This window comes from Carassius auratus, unplaced genomic scaffold (assembly GCF_003368295.1).
Source record: "Carassius auratus strain Wakin unplaced genomic scaffold, ASM336829v1 scaf_tig00215108, whole genome shotgun sequence".
NCBI lineage: Eukaryota > Metazoa > Chordata > Actinopteri > Cypriniformes > Cyprinidae > Carassius > Carassius auratus.
Genome location: NW_020527939.1, coordinates 6872 through 27698, shown reverse-complemented (window position 1 = coordinate 27698; position 20827 = coordinate 6872). Strand labels below are relative to the sequence as shown.

At 36.6% G+C, this 20827-nt stretch overlaps 1 pseudogene; it reads left to right on the top strand.

Annotated features, from left to right (window-relative positions):
* The window catches only part of LOC113093591 (acetylcholinesterase-like), a 175770-nt pseudogene extending 160982 nt beyond the window's left edge, over positions 1-14788 (top strand).
* Positions 14789-20827: the final 6039 nt, after the last annotated feature.

Sequence of the window (20827 nt, the reverse complement as noted above, 5' to 3'; positions counted from 1 at the left end):
AACTGCTGGTGAAATAAAAGACAAAAAAAAACCTTGCAACAACGATAAATTCCTCTTTTGTGTGTGACTTGGGTGACTCATACAGTGACTTGGGTAACTTAATCTCAGTGTTTGGAATAACGGCGTTTAAAAGAACAGCGTTAGGTAACAACGTTATTTTTTCAGTAACGGGGTAATCTAACTAATTACTTTTCCCGTCGTTACAACGCCGTTAACATTACAGCTACACAAAGATTCGCAGCAGCAGAGATGGCGAGTCAGGAGCAATCTGATGAAAAGTTGGCATTCTCAAGGTGAAGATATAAGCACTACTTCAAATTCATTGTGTTCAAAGGCAAGAACGTGCATGTAATGTGTACGTGTAATGTGTGACGTGCATCTACAAAGCTAGTGGCCAAAAACACTTTTCTTACAAAGATAATACTTGAAGTGCAGGATAAAACTCTGCTGTCTGTTGACGTGCAATAAATATTGAAAGTTATGTACGAACACCTGTCTGTTCTACTCATTCCAACTGACTTGTGAAAACTGCAAAAAAAAAAAATGCAAAAAAAAAAATACAAAATCTCTGTCATGTAGCAACTTTTTTTCTTTTTTTTTTCTTTTTTTACAATAATGCAAATTGTTACTTTCCCTGGTAACGAGTTACTTTTATTATAGAGTAATTCAGTTACTAACTCAGTTGATTTTTGGAACAAGTAGTGAGTAACTATAACTAATTACTTTTTTAAAGTAACGTTCCCAACAGTGCAGTTAATCTAAACAAAACTAAACTCTGGATATTTCTAATTTATGGAAAGGGAGATTTCTTACTGGAGAAGTTTGGAATTAGTATTGGATGTTTCCAGGTCCAGTTCTACAGGGGTGCTTGAGTTTGCTACGCAACTTGTACAGTACATTATAGTACATTACTTGCTCTGTAAAAGCTAAAAGTATGTGTGTGTGTGTGTGTATATATATATATATATATATATATATATATATATATATATATATATATATATATATATATATATATATATATATATTACGTGATGTCTTAACATAAAACAGTGAAATAGATAAAGGCATTGTGTGTGTATATATATATATATATATATATATATATATATATGTATATATATATATATATATGTATATATATACAAATATATATATATATATATATATATACACACACACACACACACAGAAAAAAACTTTTATTCAATGTTACAAATAACTTTTTTTTAATTCTGTTGTTTTGAACTTTTGTTTATCAAAAAAAGAAAAGTGTCATGTTCATGTCATTTAAAATATATTTAAAAAGAAAACTATTATTTTAACTTGTAATGATATTTTATGATGTTACTTATTTACTGTAATTTTAATCAGTTAAATGCATAAGTATTACTATATATATATATATATATATATATGTGTGTGTGTGTGTGTGTGTGTGTGTGTGTGTGTGTGTGTGTGTGTGTGTGTGTGTGTGTGTGTGTGTGTGTGTGTGTGTGTGTGTGTGTGTACTATTTTTGTACCGGTAACACTTTGGTGCTGTTATCTGCTCATTAGGTCTTCACTTTAACTACTAATTTAACAAGCACACTCATTGATTTTGTTCTGGAACGGACGCATCTCTCTGATTTGTATCTCTGGTGTGTGTGATGATGAACCCTCATGATGCTCACTACTTACCAGTGGGTCTTAATGATCTTTGACAGTCACAACAGAACTGTTCATATCTTCTGTGGCATTTCACAAAATGCTAATCTAATCGCGCAACCCTAACAGCAGCACACAAAGTATTTACTGAACCAAAACAAAGATGCAAACCAAACTGTGAGAAATGTGAAACACTGCACACAGACTAATTTTTATAATCCACACAACAGCTTCACCGAGGGGACTAATATCCTCATTCCTAATGCCATCTATCACAGCACAACCACAGCCCTCTGTTCCGGCAAAAGCAGAGCTCGACTGCAGGTGATCTCCTTCGATGGATGGTCACCTTGATCTGAATGTCAGTGGAGAGAAATTTTTCTCCATTATTCCATGTGGGCAGCTGACGTTATTTGGGCATCCAGGAGGAGAGCATGAGGAGAGCAGATATCAGCCTGACCATCACTTCCATGAAAACGAAATGTCATTCATTCACTCAAACACCAGACATGTCTCAGACCACTTAGTGTTAGACTGCTGCTCCGCTCATCGGTCAACACATAGGACTGACCTTCTTGATGCACATTGCCCGTATGAGTGAGAAACAGGGTGAGCAATACCACTTATGTAAGTTTCAGAAAAATGCTAAAATCACCAATATAAATACCAATACATGCAAATAAAACAATATTATAGCCATGTAGCATATTAAAAAAGCCATTATTTTTAACATTTAATAACATATAACACGCCATTTAATAATAAAAAGCACATCTGGTGTCTTGTTACTATACTAACTATACTAAAATTTGACAAAATGAACTTTAAGCATCAAATTAATAAAACGTTAATTCTAGTTGTCAAAATGTAAAAAAGATATTGACAATTATATTATCCTGTTAAAAATAAATGTGACCCTGAACCACAAAACCAGTCTTAAGTCACTGGAATATATTTTTAGCAATATCCTAAAGAAACATTGTACGGGTAAAAATTATAGATTTTTCTTTTATGCCAAAAATCATTAGGATATTAATTAAAGATCATGCTACATGAAGATATTTTGTACATTTCCTACCGTAAATATGTCAAAACTTAACTAATCAAAACTTTTGATTAGTAATATGCATTGTTAAGAATTCATTTGGAACATTTTAAAGGCAATTTTCTCAATATTTAGATTTTTTTTGCACCCTCAGATTCCAGATTTTCAAATAGTATATCAGCCAAATATTTCTGATCCTACTAAACCATACAGTATATCAATGGAGAGCTTATTTATTCAGCTTTCAGATGATTTATAAATCTCAATTTCGAAAAATTGTGGCCCAGGGTCACAAATGGTTATTTATTGGATGCATGGTTATATGAATAAACTGTAACAGCCATGTAAATGTTTCATTGCACAAAAGGCTCTTTAGATTATTAAAATCTTCTTTACACTAAGGAAGAAATGTTCACTGATGTTTCATGAATTATTTCTTATTTTTTTGCATTAAAAAAAAATTATTTTATATATATATATAAACAGTTCAGACATGAAACTCGCCGTAGCACCAGCCTATCAAAGTACTGCATACTGTACTGCATACAGCAGAAACTGTAAGGGAAATCTTTAATATGTTAGTATGCTTTTCGGACCATACCTAGTGATTTAAAATTGTAATGAAGCACCTGAGGACTGCGTCTTATGTAACCGATATATGAAGGAGTTTGGACAAGCCACGAGAAAACAAATGAAGTATGGATATTCAGCTATCTTCATTGTCTTACCCTGGAGTTAACCCTCATTTACCAAATCATCATGGCTTTGCCTGCCTGATTAGTGTAAGTGTATATCTTTATCAATAAATCAATGTAGAGACCCAGAAGACTCCAACAAGATTAATTCTTAATAGACTGCACACTTAAGTTTGTTCTACAAAATATCTTCAGGACATAGCACTTTCCAGTGACCACTTTGCTGTGCATTTACTCCAGAAACACTATTATATGATGTAGTACATTACTGAGACAGCGCTTTTGATAAATTCACAAACAAATGAATATTAATAATGGCGATCAATACAGAAAGATTTTCTCATTTGAACCAGGTGATGTATTTACAGCATCTACCAGCATTGGCTTATTTTACAAATTGATACTATGGTCAAATACACTGTATGCTACTTTGTCAAAAGTTATAATAATCTACATTATAATATAAATAAGAGTATATATATATATATATATATATATAATTAAGATTAATTAATTTCTATATTTCTTTTAATCATTCTTATTCCAAATACCCCAAACTCTTTTTTCAAATAAATGCAGCCTTGGTAAGCATAAATACTATAAATAAAAAACATTTAAAAACAAAATCGTAAATATCCCATAATTTTGAATGGAATTTTATTCATAGTTAATGATCGTTTTTTCATTTTTCAGTTTTATCATCACTTTAACACTTTTAAAAGTAATACCACACCTATTTACGGTGTTTGTCATTGCACAAACCAACGTTTATAGTTTAATACTCAGAGTTAGAAATCTTTTCATATATATTGACTGGTTGTCAACTCTTGGCTTTCAATGTTTTGTTCAATCGAATCCCACTAAGAGTTCAAAGTGCTTTATGCCTCTCTGTAATACTCTTTTGGCTTTAAACTAAAACCTGTTTTTCACTCCATGAATCAGTTCCAGCATTGGTGCATGAAAAGAATGTGATTCTGTCATCAGAGGTCAAGGCTGTCAGAGTTGAGAGCGTTCAAGCTTATTGACAACATCAAACCAAATCATTGATTTCAAAGAAAAACTGACGCATCATGCATTTTGTTGCAGACTGTTGATGCATTGTTAGGACAGAGTTCTTTAAGTAAGTGGCAGCTACAATCAATGGCCCTGCCATCCAGGTACAATGTCAACTAGGCCAGTTTCAAAACTATTTAGAAGATGGTGCTGCAATTGCCAGTAACTGCATAATAAGACAAACAAGTAGGCTACTCGTTCTTGTAGGCCATTGTGAAAAGTGGCTTGCTGGGAACTAATTAAAACATGAATTGGTTGACATCAAGTATTGCTATAGAATAACCTCGGTTTTTGAACTTTGTAAAAGTTGGAACGAATGCTAATATGCTCTCAGTTGCGGGGATGGATGTATGTAAGATGTGGCATCTGACCTGAGTGCAGTGACCTCTCTCTCTCTGCCCCAGGGTTGTGCGGTGAGAGTCACTGTATATTAAACACTTGGCTCTTCAACATTGTTCTCTGCTTTTGGAAGTGAACTTGAGTTCAGACTTGCTTTTCCTGTCCATAAGAGAAGCTCTGAGGTCTACAGTGCACTTTGTCCATCTCTAAATGACTGTAGGGGACATACAGCTAACCTGTGAAAATATCCCAGAGAGAAAATTATCAAATTCTCAAATATTACCATTGTATTTCTCTGCAGTCCTACTTAGACTTGAATAAATGTCTTTTTTGAGACTGAAGAGGTAATGTACTTATATTCAACATTTTAAAACACATAATTACTCACAAATACTAAGGGCTGCTATATTATGTTATATTAAAGGGACAGCTCGCCCAAAAAATACCCTATGGTTTACTCACCCCAAGCCATCCTAGGAGTATATGACTCCTTTTATGCAAATACAATTGAAGTTATATTTAAAAATGTCCTGGCTCTTCCAAGATTTATAATGAAAATGAATATGTGTTATTCAATAGTCCAATAGAAGTCCAATAAAGTGCATCCATCCATCATAAAAAGTTCTCCACACAGCTCTTGGGGTTAACAATGACCTCTTGTTAATCAAAGTGAATCAATGCGTTATTGTAAGAAAAATATCCATGTTTAAAACTCTCTCGTGAATGTGCATATGACAGTTAATGGAAACTAGAGATTGAGGTTTATAAAGTTATCAATATGATATTTTGGGGTAATTTTCATTTTTGCGTGAAATAGCATATTCCACTGAGAAAAGGTTGAAGGAATAATAACCCTGGTTCAACTTCTAGTACTTTATCAAGTTCTCCTCGACACACATAAATCGAAAGTGCTGTGCTCCTGTGTGTGAACATGTATTTTATAAAATATGAGGGAAGCAAAATTTGTGTTGAAAACACAAACAAATCGAGCTGCTCCTTCTTGCTACTTACTTTACATTGCGTCTGCATGCATTGATGGTTATTGGGGTCATTGTCATTTCCATGTATTGTGCAGATCTAGTTCTCTCCAGGCATTCTGCAATTCCAAGAAAAGATGGCATTACTGTGTTTAGCATTGTACTTTGGCAATGCAATAATGCAAAAGTAGGTTAGCAACGAAAGGAATTCAGAGTTGCACCAAAGAGACTAATCCTTTAGGATTTAGAGGAAATCGAAGAAAGAAAAAAAAACACAAAATGAGAACCGAAAAACAAATGTAATTACATGCTTCATCGATCCCAATACATTTTCAAATTATAAAAACTTGCTAAATGTCATTGTATTATCCATCATGGACCTTTTAGTGGAATACAGTACTGCATATAAACAAATCTTACAAATCAAATATGTGTGTTTGCAACACACAAACAATAAAAGGAGATTTCTTGACTAGAAGTATGGGTTGACAAGATGGCGCCGGAGACGGCGGAGAAGGCGCGGTAAACGCGGAGGGATCGCTGTACGACTCAGATCGGCCCTCTTGCCGGTTCGCCATCCGCGGCTCGCCTTGCTTGGCGGGGATCTGAGTCTGCGCGCAGTTCTACTGCTGGCCACTCTTCCCTGGATGGCCGTCTTCAATGGCTGTGCCCTATTATACCCGGATTTCTCTCTGCACCTGCTCGGATTTACAGTCACTCTGGCCGTGGTGGAGCTAATCTTCACAACCTTCGCTCGCTGTGCCGAGAAACACAGCCAGCATCTGTTTCATCGCGGCTGAAGTTCGCGCTCATTAACGCCCGATCTCTGGTAAACAAAACTTTCATTTTAAATGACTTTTTTGCCTCTCAAACTCTGGATTTCTTTTGTGTTACTGAGACTTGGACAAAGCCCGGCGAGTTATCTCCGTTTTCGGAACTGGTGCCCCGCGGCTGTCACTTCTTAAACCCCCCGCATTTGTCTGGCCGCGGTGGAGGTCTTGCTACTGTTTTTAAAAACACTCTTCACTGTCTATCTCTACCTACCGGCTCCTACCACAGTTTTGAGGTGCAATTGTTACAATTAGTCTTAGTAACCCCATTGCCATAGCTCTAATTTATCGTCCTCCTCAGCAACATAAGGACTTTCTACGTGAACTTGCTGCTCTAATGGGTGATCTAGTTATCAAACACGACAAAATATTACTGCTGGGTGATTTCAACATTCACGTTTGCTGTACTTCGAAACCATATTCAGCTGAATTTCTAAATATGATTGAGTCTTTTGACTTTACTCAGTGGGTTTCTGGTCCAACACATATCCATGGCCACACCCTTGATTTGATTTTAACCCATGGTTTCTCTATTTCGAATATAGAAATCAACAGTGCATCTTTCTCTGACCACATGCCTGTACTTTTTACTGTTCCTCTCACTGGACGCACACTTAAAAATCCATCACTGGCACGTTTAACTCGTTGTCTTACCCAACGCTCTAGTGAAGATTTTTCCACAGCCTATCACGATGTACGTAACTGCCTGGAATCTGTCTCTACCCTGCATAACCTGGATGCTGATGCACATCTTAATCTTTTTAATTCCACCTGCGCAGATATCATGAATTCTATTGCACCTTTGAGGTACAAAAATCACAAGCCTGCATCAGTGCCCTGGCACACTGACACTACACGTACCCTTAGACGGGTATGTAGACAGGCAGAGCGCCAATGGAAAAAGGACCGTCTGCAGGTTTCGTATGAAATCATGCAAAATGCCTATAAGGTGTTTCAGAAAGCTGCAAAGTCTGCAAAATGCAAACATTTTTCTGAACTTATTTCTGATAATTGCCATAAACCTCAAGTTCTATTTGCTACCATTAACTCTGTTTTAAATCCCCCTGTGCATTCCACCTTAGAGCCCTCTACTGCTCTCTGTGACAATTTTGCAGTTATTTGTTGATAAGATCACAATTTTAAGATCTCAGTTGTCTAACTCAGTGTATACACATGATGTTCCATTATGCTCCTCCATCTGGTCTGAGTTTGAGTCGATTGATCTGGGCACATGTAATGAAATTGTTGGTCATTTAAAACCCACTATCTGTCCACAGGATGTTATTCCACCTTCTTTCCTTAGGCAAATTATGGACACAGTTGGACCGGGCCTGTTACTTTTAATTAACAAATGCCTGTCAACTGGTTCCTTCCCTAACAGTCTGAAAGTTGCTGTGGTGACGCCATATCTTAAAAAAACTAATCTCTATCCTTCCACTCTTTCAAATTATCGTCCTGAAGATATTTGTAATCTACCTTTTATTTCGAAGATTCTTGTGAGAGTTGTACTGGTTCAACTACAATCATACTTATCCGCAAATTCTCTCCATGAAACATTTCAATCTGGTTTTAAAGCTCTACACAGTACTGAATCTGCTCTTTTAAGAGTGTCAAGTGATAGTTTCACTCAAACTGACTCTGGGAAATCAATGGCCTTAGTCTTATTAGATTTGAGTTCTGCATTTGACTTAGTTGACCATGAGGTCCTGTTGCGACGCCTGGAGACATCCGTGGGTTTTCGAGGCATTGTCTTGCAGTGGTTCCGCTCTTATCTGAACAATAGATGTTTTAGTGTCCGTATTGGTCATCAATCCTCCACTAGTGTACCTCTGAACTGCGGAGTCCCACAGGGATCAATCCTCGGCCCCATATTGTTTATTCTGTATCTGTTACCTCTGGCTTCCATCTTTAATAAATATGAAGTATCCTTCCATTTGTATGCCGACGATACTCAGATTTATTTTCCTTTAAAACATAATGATAAAAATGGTCTACAACCCTTGTTTGCCTGTTTAAGTGATCTTAAACTTTGGCTTTCAAGTAACTTTCTAAACCTAAATGAAAATAAAACTGAAATAATTATCTTCGGGCCCAAGGAAAACTGTGTGTTTGATGTTGAGTGTGGTTCTATTGCACCGTATGAAACTCACTGCACAAGAAATCTGGGGTTTCTGTTTGACCACAACTTAAAATTTCAGAAACAGATCAGTGCTGTTGTAAAGTCATGCTTTTTTCAGCTTCGCCAACTCTCTAAAGTGAAACCGTTTTTAACTCTTAATCTTCAAATAGTGACTCACGCATTCGTAACATCACGACTAGACTACTGTAATTCACTTTACTTTGGTCTATCTCAGTCCTCTCTCTCTCGCCTACAGCTAGTGCAAAACGCAGCAGCTAGATTACTCACTGGGACACGCAAGTATGAGTCGATCACCCCTATTTTATTCAAACTCCATTGGCTACCTGTTAAATTTAGAATTGATTTAAAAAAATTTCTTTTTGTGTATAAAGCTCTTAACAATTTGGCCTCTCTGTACCTGACTGATCTGCTCTGTCCGTGCACTCCTTCTCGTACTTTGAGATCCAGCGATCACTATCTTCTCATCGTGCCTAGATCCAGGCATAAAAAAACGAGGTGACCGTGCTTTTGCGACTGCAGGCCCAAAACTTTGGAACAGTCTGCCTCTCTATATCAGACTGGATCCTTCAGTTTCCATTTTCAAATCTTCTTTAAAGACTTTTTTGTTTTCTCTTGCTTTTGATGCTAATTGATTCTGATACGATTAATGCTTATTTTTTATTTTTTATTTTTGTTTTATTTTTATTTTTTTCAGTGGTTTCTTTTGTCCGGTACTGCTCTGCATTTTATTCTCTGCTATGTACAGCACTTTGGTCAGCCTTGGTTGTTTTTAAATGTGCTTTATAAATAAATATTGTATTGTATTGTATTGTATTGTATGTATATTGGCTGAGGAATTTGCTGCAAGCATAGTGTTGTTGCATGTACTTGTTGAAAACAAGCTACATGTACATAAATTAATGAAAAAATGGCACGTCTAAGAAACTTTTGTGTGAAATTCTTATAAATAAACCCACATCAACGTGGCGCCACGGGTCTCATCATGAGTCAACAAAACCGACCGATTTCACCAGAAATTCTAAAAAACATGGCTAATGGGGCGTCCATTGTTCGCCAAGGTTTCGAGCTTCTGTTTCTCTTGTCAAGGCTTTTGCTCATGCTATTCTTTACCAGAGCGCACTCAAGCCTCAGGGTCTCCAGAGTGTTGTGTCAGCCTCCATTATTAACCATCCTACTGGCTTCATGTTTTATAACTTAACACAGTTACAATGCTTTTTCTGTGCATCATATTTATTGTTCCCTCTTGAATTTCATAACCCTAAAATATTTGCCCTCACACTCCGCACGTGTTCTGGCTCAGCGTACGTCTTCTAACAAGCTGTAGGCGGTGGAGAGCGTGGTGCTGTGGGATTGCTCTCTCTGATAGCCTGGAGTGAGTGTGAGAGAGTTTGTGTGTGTTTCCTCGGCCGGCCGATGTTGCTGTCAGCTTGTATTTTGCACCGCAGTGACTAATTGACTCCCAGGCCACTGCTGGCTACCCCGTATTACCCCACTGTGTCCTCCTCCACAAAGAGGTTACAAATCCCAACAGCTTTAAGAATTAACATCCCTCTGGACTTCACACTTCGCAGACTGAAAGAGTCTGACCTGAGCTTCAAACGTTGTCTGAGAGATATCCAATTAAAGGAATGGCCTTGAATGAATCACACGCCATTACTCCTCTTGCACTCCTCACCTCCATTCACCTTGAATTTGTAACACAATTGAGCTCCACTCTGTGTAAAGTTATGTTTGTTTACACTCTGTGTAATGTTATGTTATGTTTCCAGATAAGGCAGAAGAACAAGAGTTCAGTTCTGCTTCCTTTGCCCCTGCAGGTCGCTTCCATGCTGTTTTTGGCAGTGAACCGTGGTATGATTGCATCATCAACACTAGCGCTGTGATGAGCACTAGCGGCGGAATAGCTAGGTAACAGATAGGAGAAGATGCCAGTTTTTGCTGGCTGAAGGGAATTTTTGCACAGACAAAAAGCAACAAAAAATGCATTATTCTATAGTTGGCAAATTATACAAAAGACTGCTTTCAAGCCAATTTCAACCCATATGGGAGACATGGAGTCATACATGCATTGAAAATCTGATAGCTATTTTACAGCTTTTGTAAGACCATCCATCCATAATTACAAACACTCATATCCAAAACCAGTTTCCTAATTTTGATCAAGTAACAATCAATAAGAAAAAAATAGATATAAGATACAAGATATACATGAACAGATATTAAAATCTGGCCAGTACAGATTGATAATTAATAATGTTCAGGTATTAATCGATATTAATAAACGGCCTGTAAAAAGTCTATACTTTTTTGTCTAAATAATTTACAAATAAGACACTAAAATAAAAAATCAATTATTTAAAATGCAATGTGAATTTAAGCATTACAAAATGATTAATGTAAAGATTTTTTATATATATAATTTATTGATTTATTATTTTTTTAAAAAGTCTTATCCTCACAAAGACTGCATTTTTATAAAAAAAATAAAATTAAAATTAAAAAACCTGTAAAAAGAGTAACATTGTAAAATACTACAATTTTAAATAATCTATATTTTAATATATTTTCAAATGTAATTTATTCCTGTTATACAAAGCTGAATTGTCAGCATCAAGTCGTACAGGTTTGGAACAACACGGGGGTAAGTAAATAATGATAAAAAAATAATAATAATCATTTCAGGGTGAAAGTTTGTTCATTACTGATGAAGAAGTAATATCCATACTATGAACAGAAACAAGCCTTGAAAAATGTACTATCCAATTAAAATGTTTTCCTTGGCTAAACTTGTGTTCATTTAGATTTGCACTTATTCAAATGACAAAACAAAGAAACCTTTTTCAAAGTGTGTTAGCATGCACAGTGTTCTAAATGTCATAGATTTAGATGTTTTACATTTTAGTTATTTTTACCTAATTTAGATGTTTTACATACGTTATTGTTTTGCATAATTAAGATGTTTCACATAACAGTTACGCAATGTTTCATATTCTGGGCAAAGCATAGAATCCCTATCCTACATAAAAAATAACTTTTCATGCACATATTTCCTAATTTTCAAATCTGCATTGTTATACAAGCAGCAGTCTCTTCACATGCAAAACCACGTGTCATAATTCGCACATCAGCTATCAATTTTCATTAACGCATTTCCAGCCTGGTGTAATTTAGTGCACGCATTAAGTTAAGTACACACTCACATACACACTCGCACTCACACACAAATCAGTTTTCAGTCATCCTAAAGAATCTCGATAGGCACATGATTAATGTCCTGTCGGGCTGAATTAGCCCCGCAGCCATCAGCGGGCGCTTGGAGCCGGGCCCAAACAGACTCACCCCCGCACAGAACACAGCACAAAAGGGCCAAAGGAAGATAGGAGAGAACAAGGAAATGAGAGAGGTGAAGATAGAACAACGGAGGCAGGAGGAATATGAAGGAAGCCAGCGAAATAACTTATGATGCTGCCGCCGAGAGAATGTGGGAAAGGCTTAGAGATGAGCTACAAAAACTAATTTACAATGGCTTTAAAAACTAAAATGAATGGCAGAGAAATGGGAGCTGTGACTACTGTCAACAGCCGTACCTTTCCTGTAATCCAGTCCCAAAAATGGCTCATTCCATCTGTTTCGCAATTGCTTTTGTTCTTCCTGATAAAGACAAGTTTTCAAGAAGTGTGGCTGAGTTGGCATGTTATTTGTGGTTAACTCCTCCGTCTGAAAATCAATACACAGCTCTGTCTGATGGACAATAAACCAGACTAAACTTCCCACAGACACCAAGCCGTGGTTAGTTAGAGATCAGAATATTTACACCTGAAACTAACATGCATTTAATAAAGAGCAAATGTTTGTTATTGGAATTCAGCTACGTGAATAAAATATAATTCACTGCAAATAAACATATACATCACTGTGTTGGAGAATATCGGCTTGTTCGCTTATCACCTGATTCAATCAACTTGAATTATTTGTCAGTGTTTTTAGAATCCTGTAAATAGAAATGCAACCTATTATGTAACATAAATCTCATCAGATCAAATTGGAGACACACTGGAATATGTGAGTGCAATCTTACATACAAAAATTATAATGATAAATTACCTAGCACACCAAGCTTAACAACAACTTTAAAAAAACCACCCATAACCACCTAGCAACCGTAAGAAATCCTATAATGGTATAGCATCAGTATCAGGCAACCTGCATTGAAATGTAACCATTAAATCTGCTTCTCCGGCTGTTTCCTCTAAATGTGAGTAAATATTTCCCTCCCCGTTTCCTATCATTAATTTCCATTTCTTATTTATTTATTTTGCACTTCCACTCAAGATGTGTGCGTCTTTGCATCTCTGCAGTCTGTGTTTCTTACAGTCTCTGCTCCATTAATCTATCTGTGGGACCATATGGGCATCATTAGTGTTTATTCTCTGCTGTCCTCATCTCTACTCAATCCGGGCTGGCACTCTCTCGTCAAAGGACGGCACTGCCAGGGAGGCCTACCGCATGATCTGTCAAAGACAAGCAACAAAGCAGGACAAAAAATAAAAGGAGTTTGCTGTCTGCTTGGCTCGAGCATTGTTGTTTTTTTAACCAACCGCTACCACCTGTGTTCAGATAAATGCTATTTTGGTGTTTGCCATTTCACTGCCCCATCAGAGACACGCTCACACACACGCACACTCCCATCTTCAAAACCACCCTCGAAATCACAGCATGCTGCGGGTAATTGCCTTCACTTTTAAGTTTGTTTGTGGAAGTGGAGACGCTAATGACTCCAGCCACAACTTAATTGCTTGAGCGGAAGAGACTGAAAAGCGAAATCTCTCTTCTAAATGCTTTTATATTCCAAGGAGTATTTATAGAGACAGATTACAGAGATAAACTTCCCAATATTTTACACCTGCTCTGGGAATGTCTTGCTCTCTCCTCGTCCCTTCACGCACCTGCCCGGTTGCCAAGCCGCATGTAGGTGTGCTGCCAGGATGGGAGGTAATTAAAATATATGCAGGTAGTGTCTGTATAATGAGGTTAGCTGAGTGTTGTTTATTGCAGTCTGTCTGTGCTGATCTGAATGCCTGTGAACTGCATGAGCACTGAAAGTTGAATGATGATTTTACACATTTTTAATACTCATTTAGGAATACAAAAGGTCACAAACAGTGTATGGTTGTGAAGGAATTTAATAGGGGGTATGATGACAAATGAATAAAATGAAATAAAATAAAATAGAATCATGTTATTCCATTGAAAATCACAGTTCAAATTATTGGGGTCAGTTAGATTTTTTCTAAGAAGAAGTCTCTTCTGCTTACCAAAGCTGCATTTGTTTTGATAAAAAATACAGTAAATAACTGTAATATTATGAAATAGTATAAAATGTATCTGTCCAGTGTCTCGTATTCTCCTCCCTCACGTGCTCCATGACCCAGTTTTCCCTCATGTTTGATTGTGTTCATTGTTTCCAGGTGTTACCCATTTAGTTCTAATTACCCCATGTATTTAAGTCCTAGCCTTTGCATTCTTTGTTTGTCCAGTATAGAATGTTTGTCTATCCCCTGCTATGTGTTCCTGGGTTCCTTTGTGTTTAATAAATCTATTTTTGTTCTGGATTCCCTCTGTCTCCTTGCTTCAATACAGCAGCAGATTGTGACAGACACGTGTACTACCAAAATTCAAACAACACTTTACATGCCATATTTTGGACCAATACTACACCACAAAGGATGCGTATGGCTCTGCCCCCAGGCAGCTCTATGATCACTGCCTGGTTCATCTTCTCCCAACATACAGGCAAAAATGTAAATCTGCTAAACCTGTAGTAAGGACTGTAAAGAGATGGGCCAATGGAATAGAGCCTGCATTTTGAGCCTGTTTCATATGCACAGACAGGAGTGTTTTTGAAGCCGTTGCCACTGATCTTGATGAGCTCTCTGATTCTGTAACACAGTTTCTGTGAGGATATATGCATTCCTGCCAGGATTTACTTAACGAACAACAATGATAAGCCATGGCTCACAGCAAAACTTCGTCAGGCAAGAGAGGATGCCTACAAGGAGTGAGAACAGAATCTTGTAGATTCAGGAAAGGAGATGCTGACAAAAGAGATCAGTGTGGCTTAAGAGAAGCTACTCTAAAAAACTGGAAAACCAATTTTAAGCCAATAGACACGTTTCCACTGTCAGGCAAAAAGCAGGTGTGCTAGCGCATGCCAGATCCAGTTGCGTTTGTACTGTCACTTCCGGTACTAGATCGTGCCCGTCCGCTTTTTTGGCCCGACGAAAGCTTTTTAGAGTTTCTCCACATCTAGAGAGTGTCAGCACCGCGGATCATTTCAGAAAGCTAACAGCTATAACACCAGCATTCATTTAAAGTTGAGCTCAAAACTCTCAGTCAGCAGCAAGTGTTTGAAATAACGTGATCCGATGTGGATTATAATCACCATACAAGGCAGAAATATTTATAAGCGATGCAAAAGACTATGCACACTGGGCATAATGTTACCGTAGTAAGCATGGTAAATCCGACCACTTGAAGAAATCAGACGTCAGCTTCTTATTCTCTATCAGAATCCTGTATTTATTTAGTAACATATTTTATCTGTCATAAGTCTTGTCTCGAGAGTTTATCTCAGTGTATCCTATGTCATGAAAATATAATAATATTTTTAGTTCGGGTAAAAAACATTATTATATTTTTATGATGTAGGATACACTGTGAAACTCTCGAGACAAGACTTATGACAGATAAAATATGTTACTCAAACATGTTAAATATGTTACTCTCAGTGTATCCTACGTCATAAAAATATAATAATATTTTTTGTTCGGGAGCTTTTATAAAATTATAGAAATATAATATATATATTCTAAATGTGATGTATATAGGCTATTGTGACTACAAATAAACAGAAACAGACTCGATTGAATAAGCGAACATGTTCATAACACTTTAATTCTGTGTGACTAATTTTCTATCCTGAAAATGTAATTCATCATAATCAGTGTATCACTTTTGGATTTAAATATTTAACAAAGCATGCAAACAAACGGCTGCTTTTATCATGTTCGTTTTGTTCGCTAGTTCCAGTGACTTATTTCTTATTAGCTTTCTGATAACTTCTCTTTGTTGGTGAAATGATGGTGTTGCATGACCGTGTATTATAGAGGTGTGTAATGGGCGAGTTATAGAGAAGAACAGCAGAGCATCTGGCACCAAGGGTGGTAACGCAGCACTATTTTGGCCTCGGTGCTACAGGTCCGAGGCTATTAGCCCCGTCCAGCCAATTTAAAGCACTTGCTCCTCTGGCCCAACAGTGGAAAAGTGGCTAATGACCCTGCTTGGAAGGGCCTGAAAAACATTACAGTTATCTATGTTGTAATGAACAATAATGAAGATTCAAATTTGGCGTCTTCCTTCATGTCTTGCTCCTTCTCTCTCTCTTTCCTCTTTTATGACAGCACGGGGCTGCATCGGGTGCAGTTTGACTCTATTAACCAATTAAAGAACCTGAGCACAAACACTCATCAAATCTATGGATGCCGGGGCTTCCAGCAGGTCAGACAACCATCTGCACCACCGGCTCATTGTCTCGCTCTGTTTTTCCCTCTTTTTCTTCTCCATAATAAGTCTGACACTCATAAGAATGAAGCAGTTCAGAACTAGTGTTCAAACCGAGCTAATCAGTTTAGATGCAGCCAAGGTATCAAGTGGCTCGCTTAAGAAAAAGGAACAGCTGGTTCACTCTACCTAGGAGACTAATTTATCACACGTCCCTGTTTCCCACCCTCTAATATTTTCATTTTCTGCTGAAAAAGACAAGGGAAAAACTTGCAGCTTCTTGTTGGTCATTCACCTCAAATGTCGAAAGCAGTTGGAGCCTAATATGTCACTGTCCAGTGGCTCAAATGTGCAAACCAGTGATCATTTCCTATGTCACAGAAACTATGAACAATCACCTGGCTCATTATACTTTTTCAAATCTTTTATTGGACGACACATGGAGCCAATGTTAGACACACTAGTGTCTATATTTTTGGTCATGAAACCATAAATAGGGAGATTTTCCCTAAATTTTCCAAAGTCACAAGAATAATGGCAATTCTCTTTCTGTAATCACATTAGCTTTGATTGTAGACAATCATAGCAGACTTTGAGTTTAGTTCATTATAAAAGATGAGATACTCATTTGTTTTCTGAATAAATATATGTGTTTGAAAGTATAGATTGAAAATGATAAACTCGTAAATACAGTCAAATGTGTTCTTTTCTTTTCTGTCAATGTTTTTGAACAAATCTGTCAATAATGATTTAATAATCACTCACTTATTTTTAATTGAATGCTCAACAAATCAGTTGAGAATACGTTAATGATTCATTAATAAAGATAGTCAAGTATCTTGAGCTGTGAACGACTCAATGAAATCATCTCCTGAATCTTTTTTCATATCTTAAAGCATTAATGTTAGTCCACTATATAAGTTGATATGGTTGAATTATTGACTTGCTTGATACTGAATCAATATGCATTTTTTTTTATCAAATTGATTGCGAATGTTTTAATGATTCACTATATTACACATATACTGCAACATGATAATTCTCATGAGAATTTGTGTGTAATTTTTGTAAAATACGGTTCTAAAAAAACTTACATTTACGCTACACTAAAACGTACAATAAAGCAGACATATCTACAGCAAATGTACAATACTGACGTATTTACAGTAGTGGTGTAAGTTTGTCTTAAAAAGTGGTGGGGACGGGACGTGACAGGGTGGTGGGGGTGAGGTTACATCTGCTTTAAATATTTCATACAAAAGATTATAAAATTCAACACATCATCATCTTCGAACCTACATCAGCATCCGAACACGATAAATCAAACGCGTTCGTACAGCGTCATTACATTCGTAATTTGTATAGACAGAGATTGCTCTACATTTCAGCATCAATCAAAGCATTTTGTGCTCGTAAACGTTACATACTAATGCCTACGTATAACAATGAGACCAGGATGCATACTATGATTATTCTTTCTGCCATATGCTAGTGTAATTTTTAACTCTACACAACTTTTAGTATAGGCCTCTTTGCAAAGCTCAGCTCTTGTATCTCGAAAGTTCAAAGGAAACCTGATTCAATGGGAAATAATTACTTCAAATGTGTTGGCCACTTAACAAACTATAAAAAACTTTTACATTGAGCCCATTTGAATCAAATTTTAATTCCGACTTGTTTTGGAGTGATGAAAGAGAACATTTGTTATCGAATATCTACATAGGAGGCCTTATTTTGAAAGCAGATATTATATATTCAATAAATTTTGTGCAGTCCATTCTTCGGTTGCGCCCTAACAGGCCGACACATCGTTAGACAGGCGACTCTGTGCTCCCTATAATGGGAAAAGATCAAATGTAGACAACCAGGCAGGATCAAAGGAAACGATAACCCATGAAATTACCAGCCCTTGCAAGGTGCAATCGGCGCTGCCAGTGTAGATGCTCTCAAAGCCACTGTCCTCTTCTGAATTCGATTTTCAGTTCATCAGGAATCTATTAGAGCAGCGATTCTAACGACAGTCTAACAAAAAAGTCCTCTGCAAAATACAGATAGATGCAACGCTTTCTGCTCCCTATTATATCCCTGCTTATAGAGGACAAGCTGCAAAGGAACAAATGTTCTGATTATACAGTTCTTCATAGACAGCCACATTCTCACAGAACCTTATTCAATGTCTTCATTTGAATTATACAATCAGGGAGTGATGTTGAGAGCTGGGATCTTAATGCTTTTTCCCCCTGTGGCTATTCAGCAAGAGAATTTCACCAAGACAAAGCTAACTATTAGTTGTGGTAATGGAACTCTCTGAAGGCAATGATTTACACAAGGCAATTTTCAGACAGAAGTCTAAACACAAACTTGAGCTTGTCGTTCTTTTGTATCCCAGTGCCTTTCTTCTCATCTGCCTTCAGCTCTGTTGGTAGACTTTCTCTCTGCTATCCAGAAATGATCATTATAGACTCTCTGTTGTTGCACAGAGACTTTTTATGTTCATCTTCTCAGTAAAAATAGGGGTTACACAGATTAGTCAAGAAGCTTCAGGCCTGTTACGACTGATGCAGCTTTTCCTCATTAACTGCATAAAAATACTACCATGTATTTTCTTCATCAACAAAACACAATATACATACAAACTAAATTGTACAGTCAAATAAAACTTAAATCGCATGATATATTGAGAAAGCATTGTTTTGCTTTTCTAAGCAGCACATGATCCTTCAGAAATCACTCTAATATGATGATTCGCTGCTCAAGAAACAATTCTTATCATTTTATTATTATCAATGTTGATAACAGCTGTGCCGCTGTAAAACGGAAATATAAATTCTTCAGGATTCTAAGAAACAGGATTTATTTGAAATTAAATTATTTTGTATCATTACAAATGTCATTACCATCTCTTTTGATCCATTTAATTCATCCTTGCTCAATAAGTATTAACTTACTGACCCAAAACATTTAAACAGCAGCATATTTCTCTTAGAAAAATTTACAAAAACTATTTCTTTGTTATTTCTAATTTCTCTTCTTTGTGCATGTTTTGCATCGGACTAAAATGTGTTTTGGAGACACAGTCACTGGCCAAGGTCTTGGTGTTCTTCCCTCAATTATCACTCCACAACTTTTATCTGCCGTGTTCTAGGTCACAGTCACAGTCCAAAAGAGTTTCTGATCGCTTTCCACTAATTATCACAGATGCAAAAGGCATGTTTTTACGCCTTTTCATTTTAGTACTTCACATGAAAAACAAATGAGAAAAACAAGAGAAAAGAAAACAAGTGAACTGCTCTAAAGCCAAATCTGACTTGTAGCTCCTTTAGGAACTGAAATTATGGAAAGTTAGCGAATGAATAAGCTAAGTTGAGTAAAAGCTAAAGTAAGGAGCAGGCAGCAACCATTGCTAACAGTATTGTGGTTGTCAGCTAACAAATTGTTTGTGATGTAAAGAGATCTGCATGTGACATGCCAAGAGAAAATAGTAAATTGTGTGCAAAACATAATAATTTGTTCCCTTATTTTACTAAATTGTGAACACAATTCACCAGCTCATTCCTTCGCTTCAAGTAAATTGTGTGCTCAATATAATCTATTCCTTTAATTTAACTATAATATGGGAACAAATTATTATACCATGCTTACAAATGACTTAAAACAAGGTAACAAATCATTGCATAGTCTAATAATAATAATTATAGAAATATTACAGGGAAAAGATGATCAGTTAATGGACTTACAGTACAAGGCTGTGGGAGGAATGCAAATGTTTTCTTGTATGCCTATTTTATATATATTATGCACTTTATGTAACATTTATTCATGATAAACTTCATTTGAATGCTGACTATGACACATAATACTGTCCTATAGCCGCATATGGTTAATATAATAATTTAAAAATGAAATATGTTCTAGAATAAATAATATAATAATTTCTTAATTCAAAATAAAATATGAATGAATAAATCTCTTTTAAATATCTCAACATGATATGACATACCCAAGGGTTAATATGACGTTCCCACAAATTAATATCTCATGGCCACGACATATTATCACGTTCCCACAAGTTATTATGTCATGGCTATGACAAAACTAAGTGAACCGACCATGTTATCTCCCGGGCACCGTAGATTCAGACTACATGTGCCTGTGGTGCTGCTTTAATGAATGTTATTTACATGCCTGCAAGTGAAGAGTCTTTGATGAGGAGCAGCTGTAAAGCAGATGAAGAAACTTGTGTTGAGGTTTCTGTCATTCCTCCAGTGGCCATCTGTGTCTCAGGTCCTCATCCATCCACCACAACATCCAGACAGCAGAAGTGAAAACACTTCAGCTCACTTTCACAGAAGCTCAAAGCTCTTGAGTTGCTTCAGTGAAGTGCACCCAAACAAGACGTTGTTCTGTTTGTTGCTGTTCTTCATGTTTTCTCAGCTCTCTCAAGGATGAAACGGGCAACATTCAGATTCCGCTTCTTCTTTCAGTCATACATCCTTTGGTAAATGCAGCCTCCGGGCATCTATTTCCCAGCAGTTTATTTC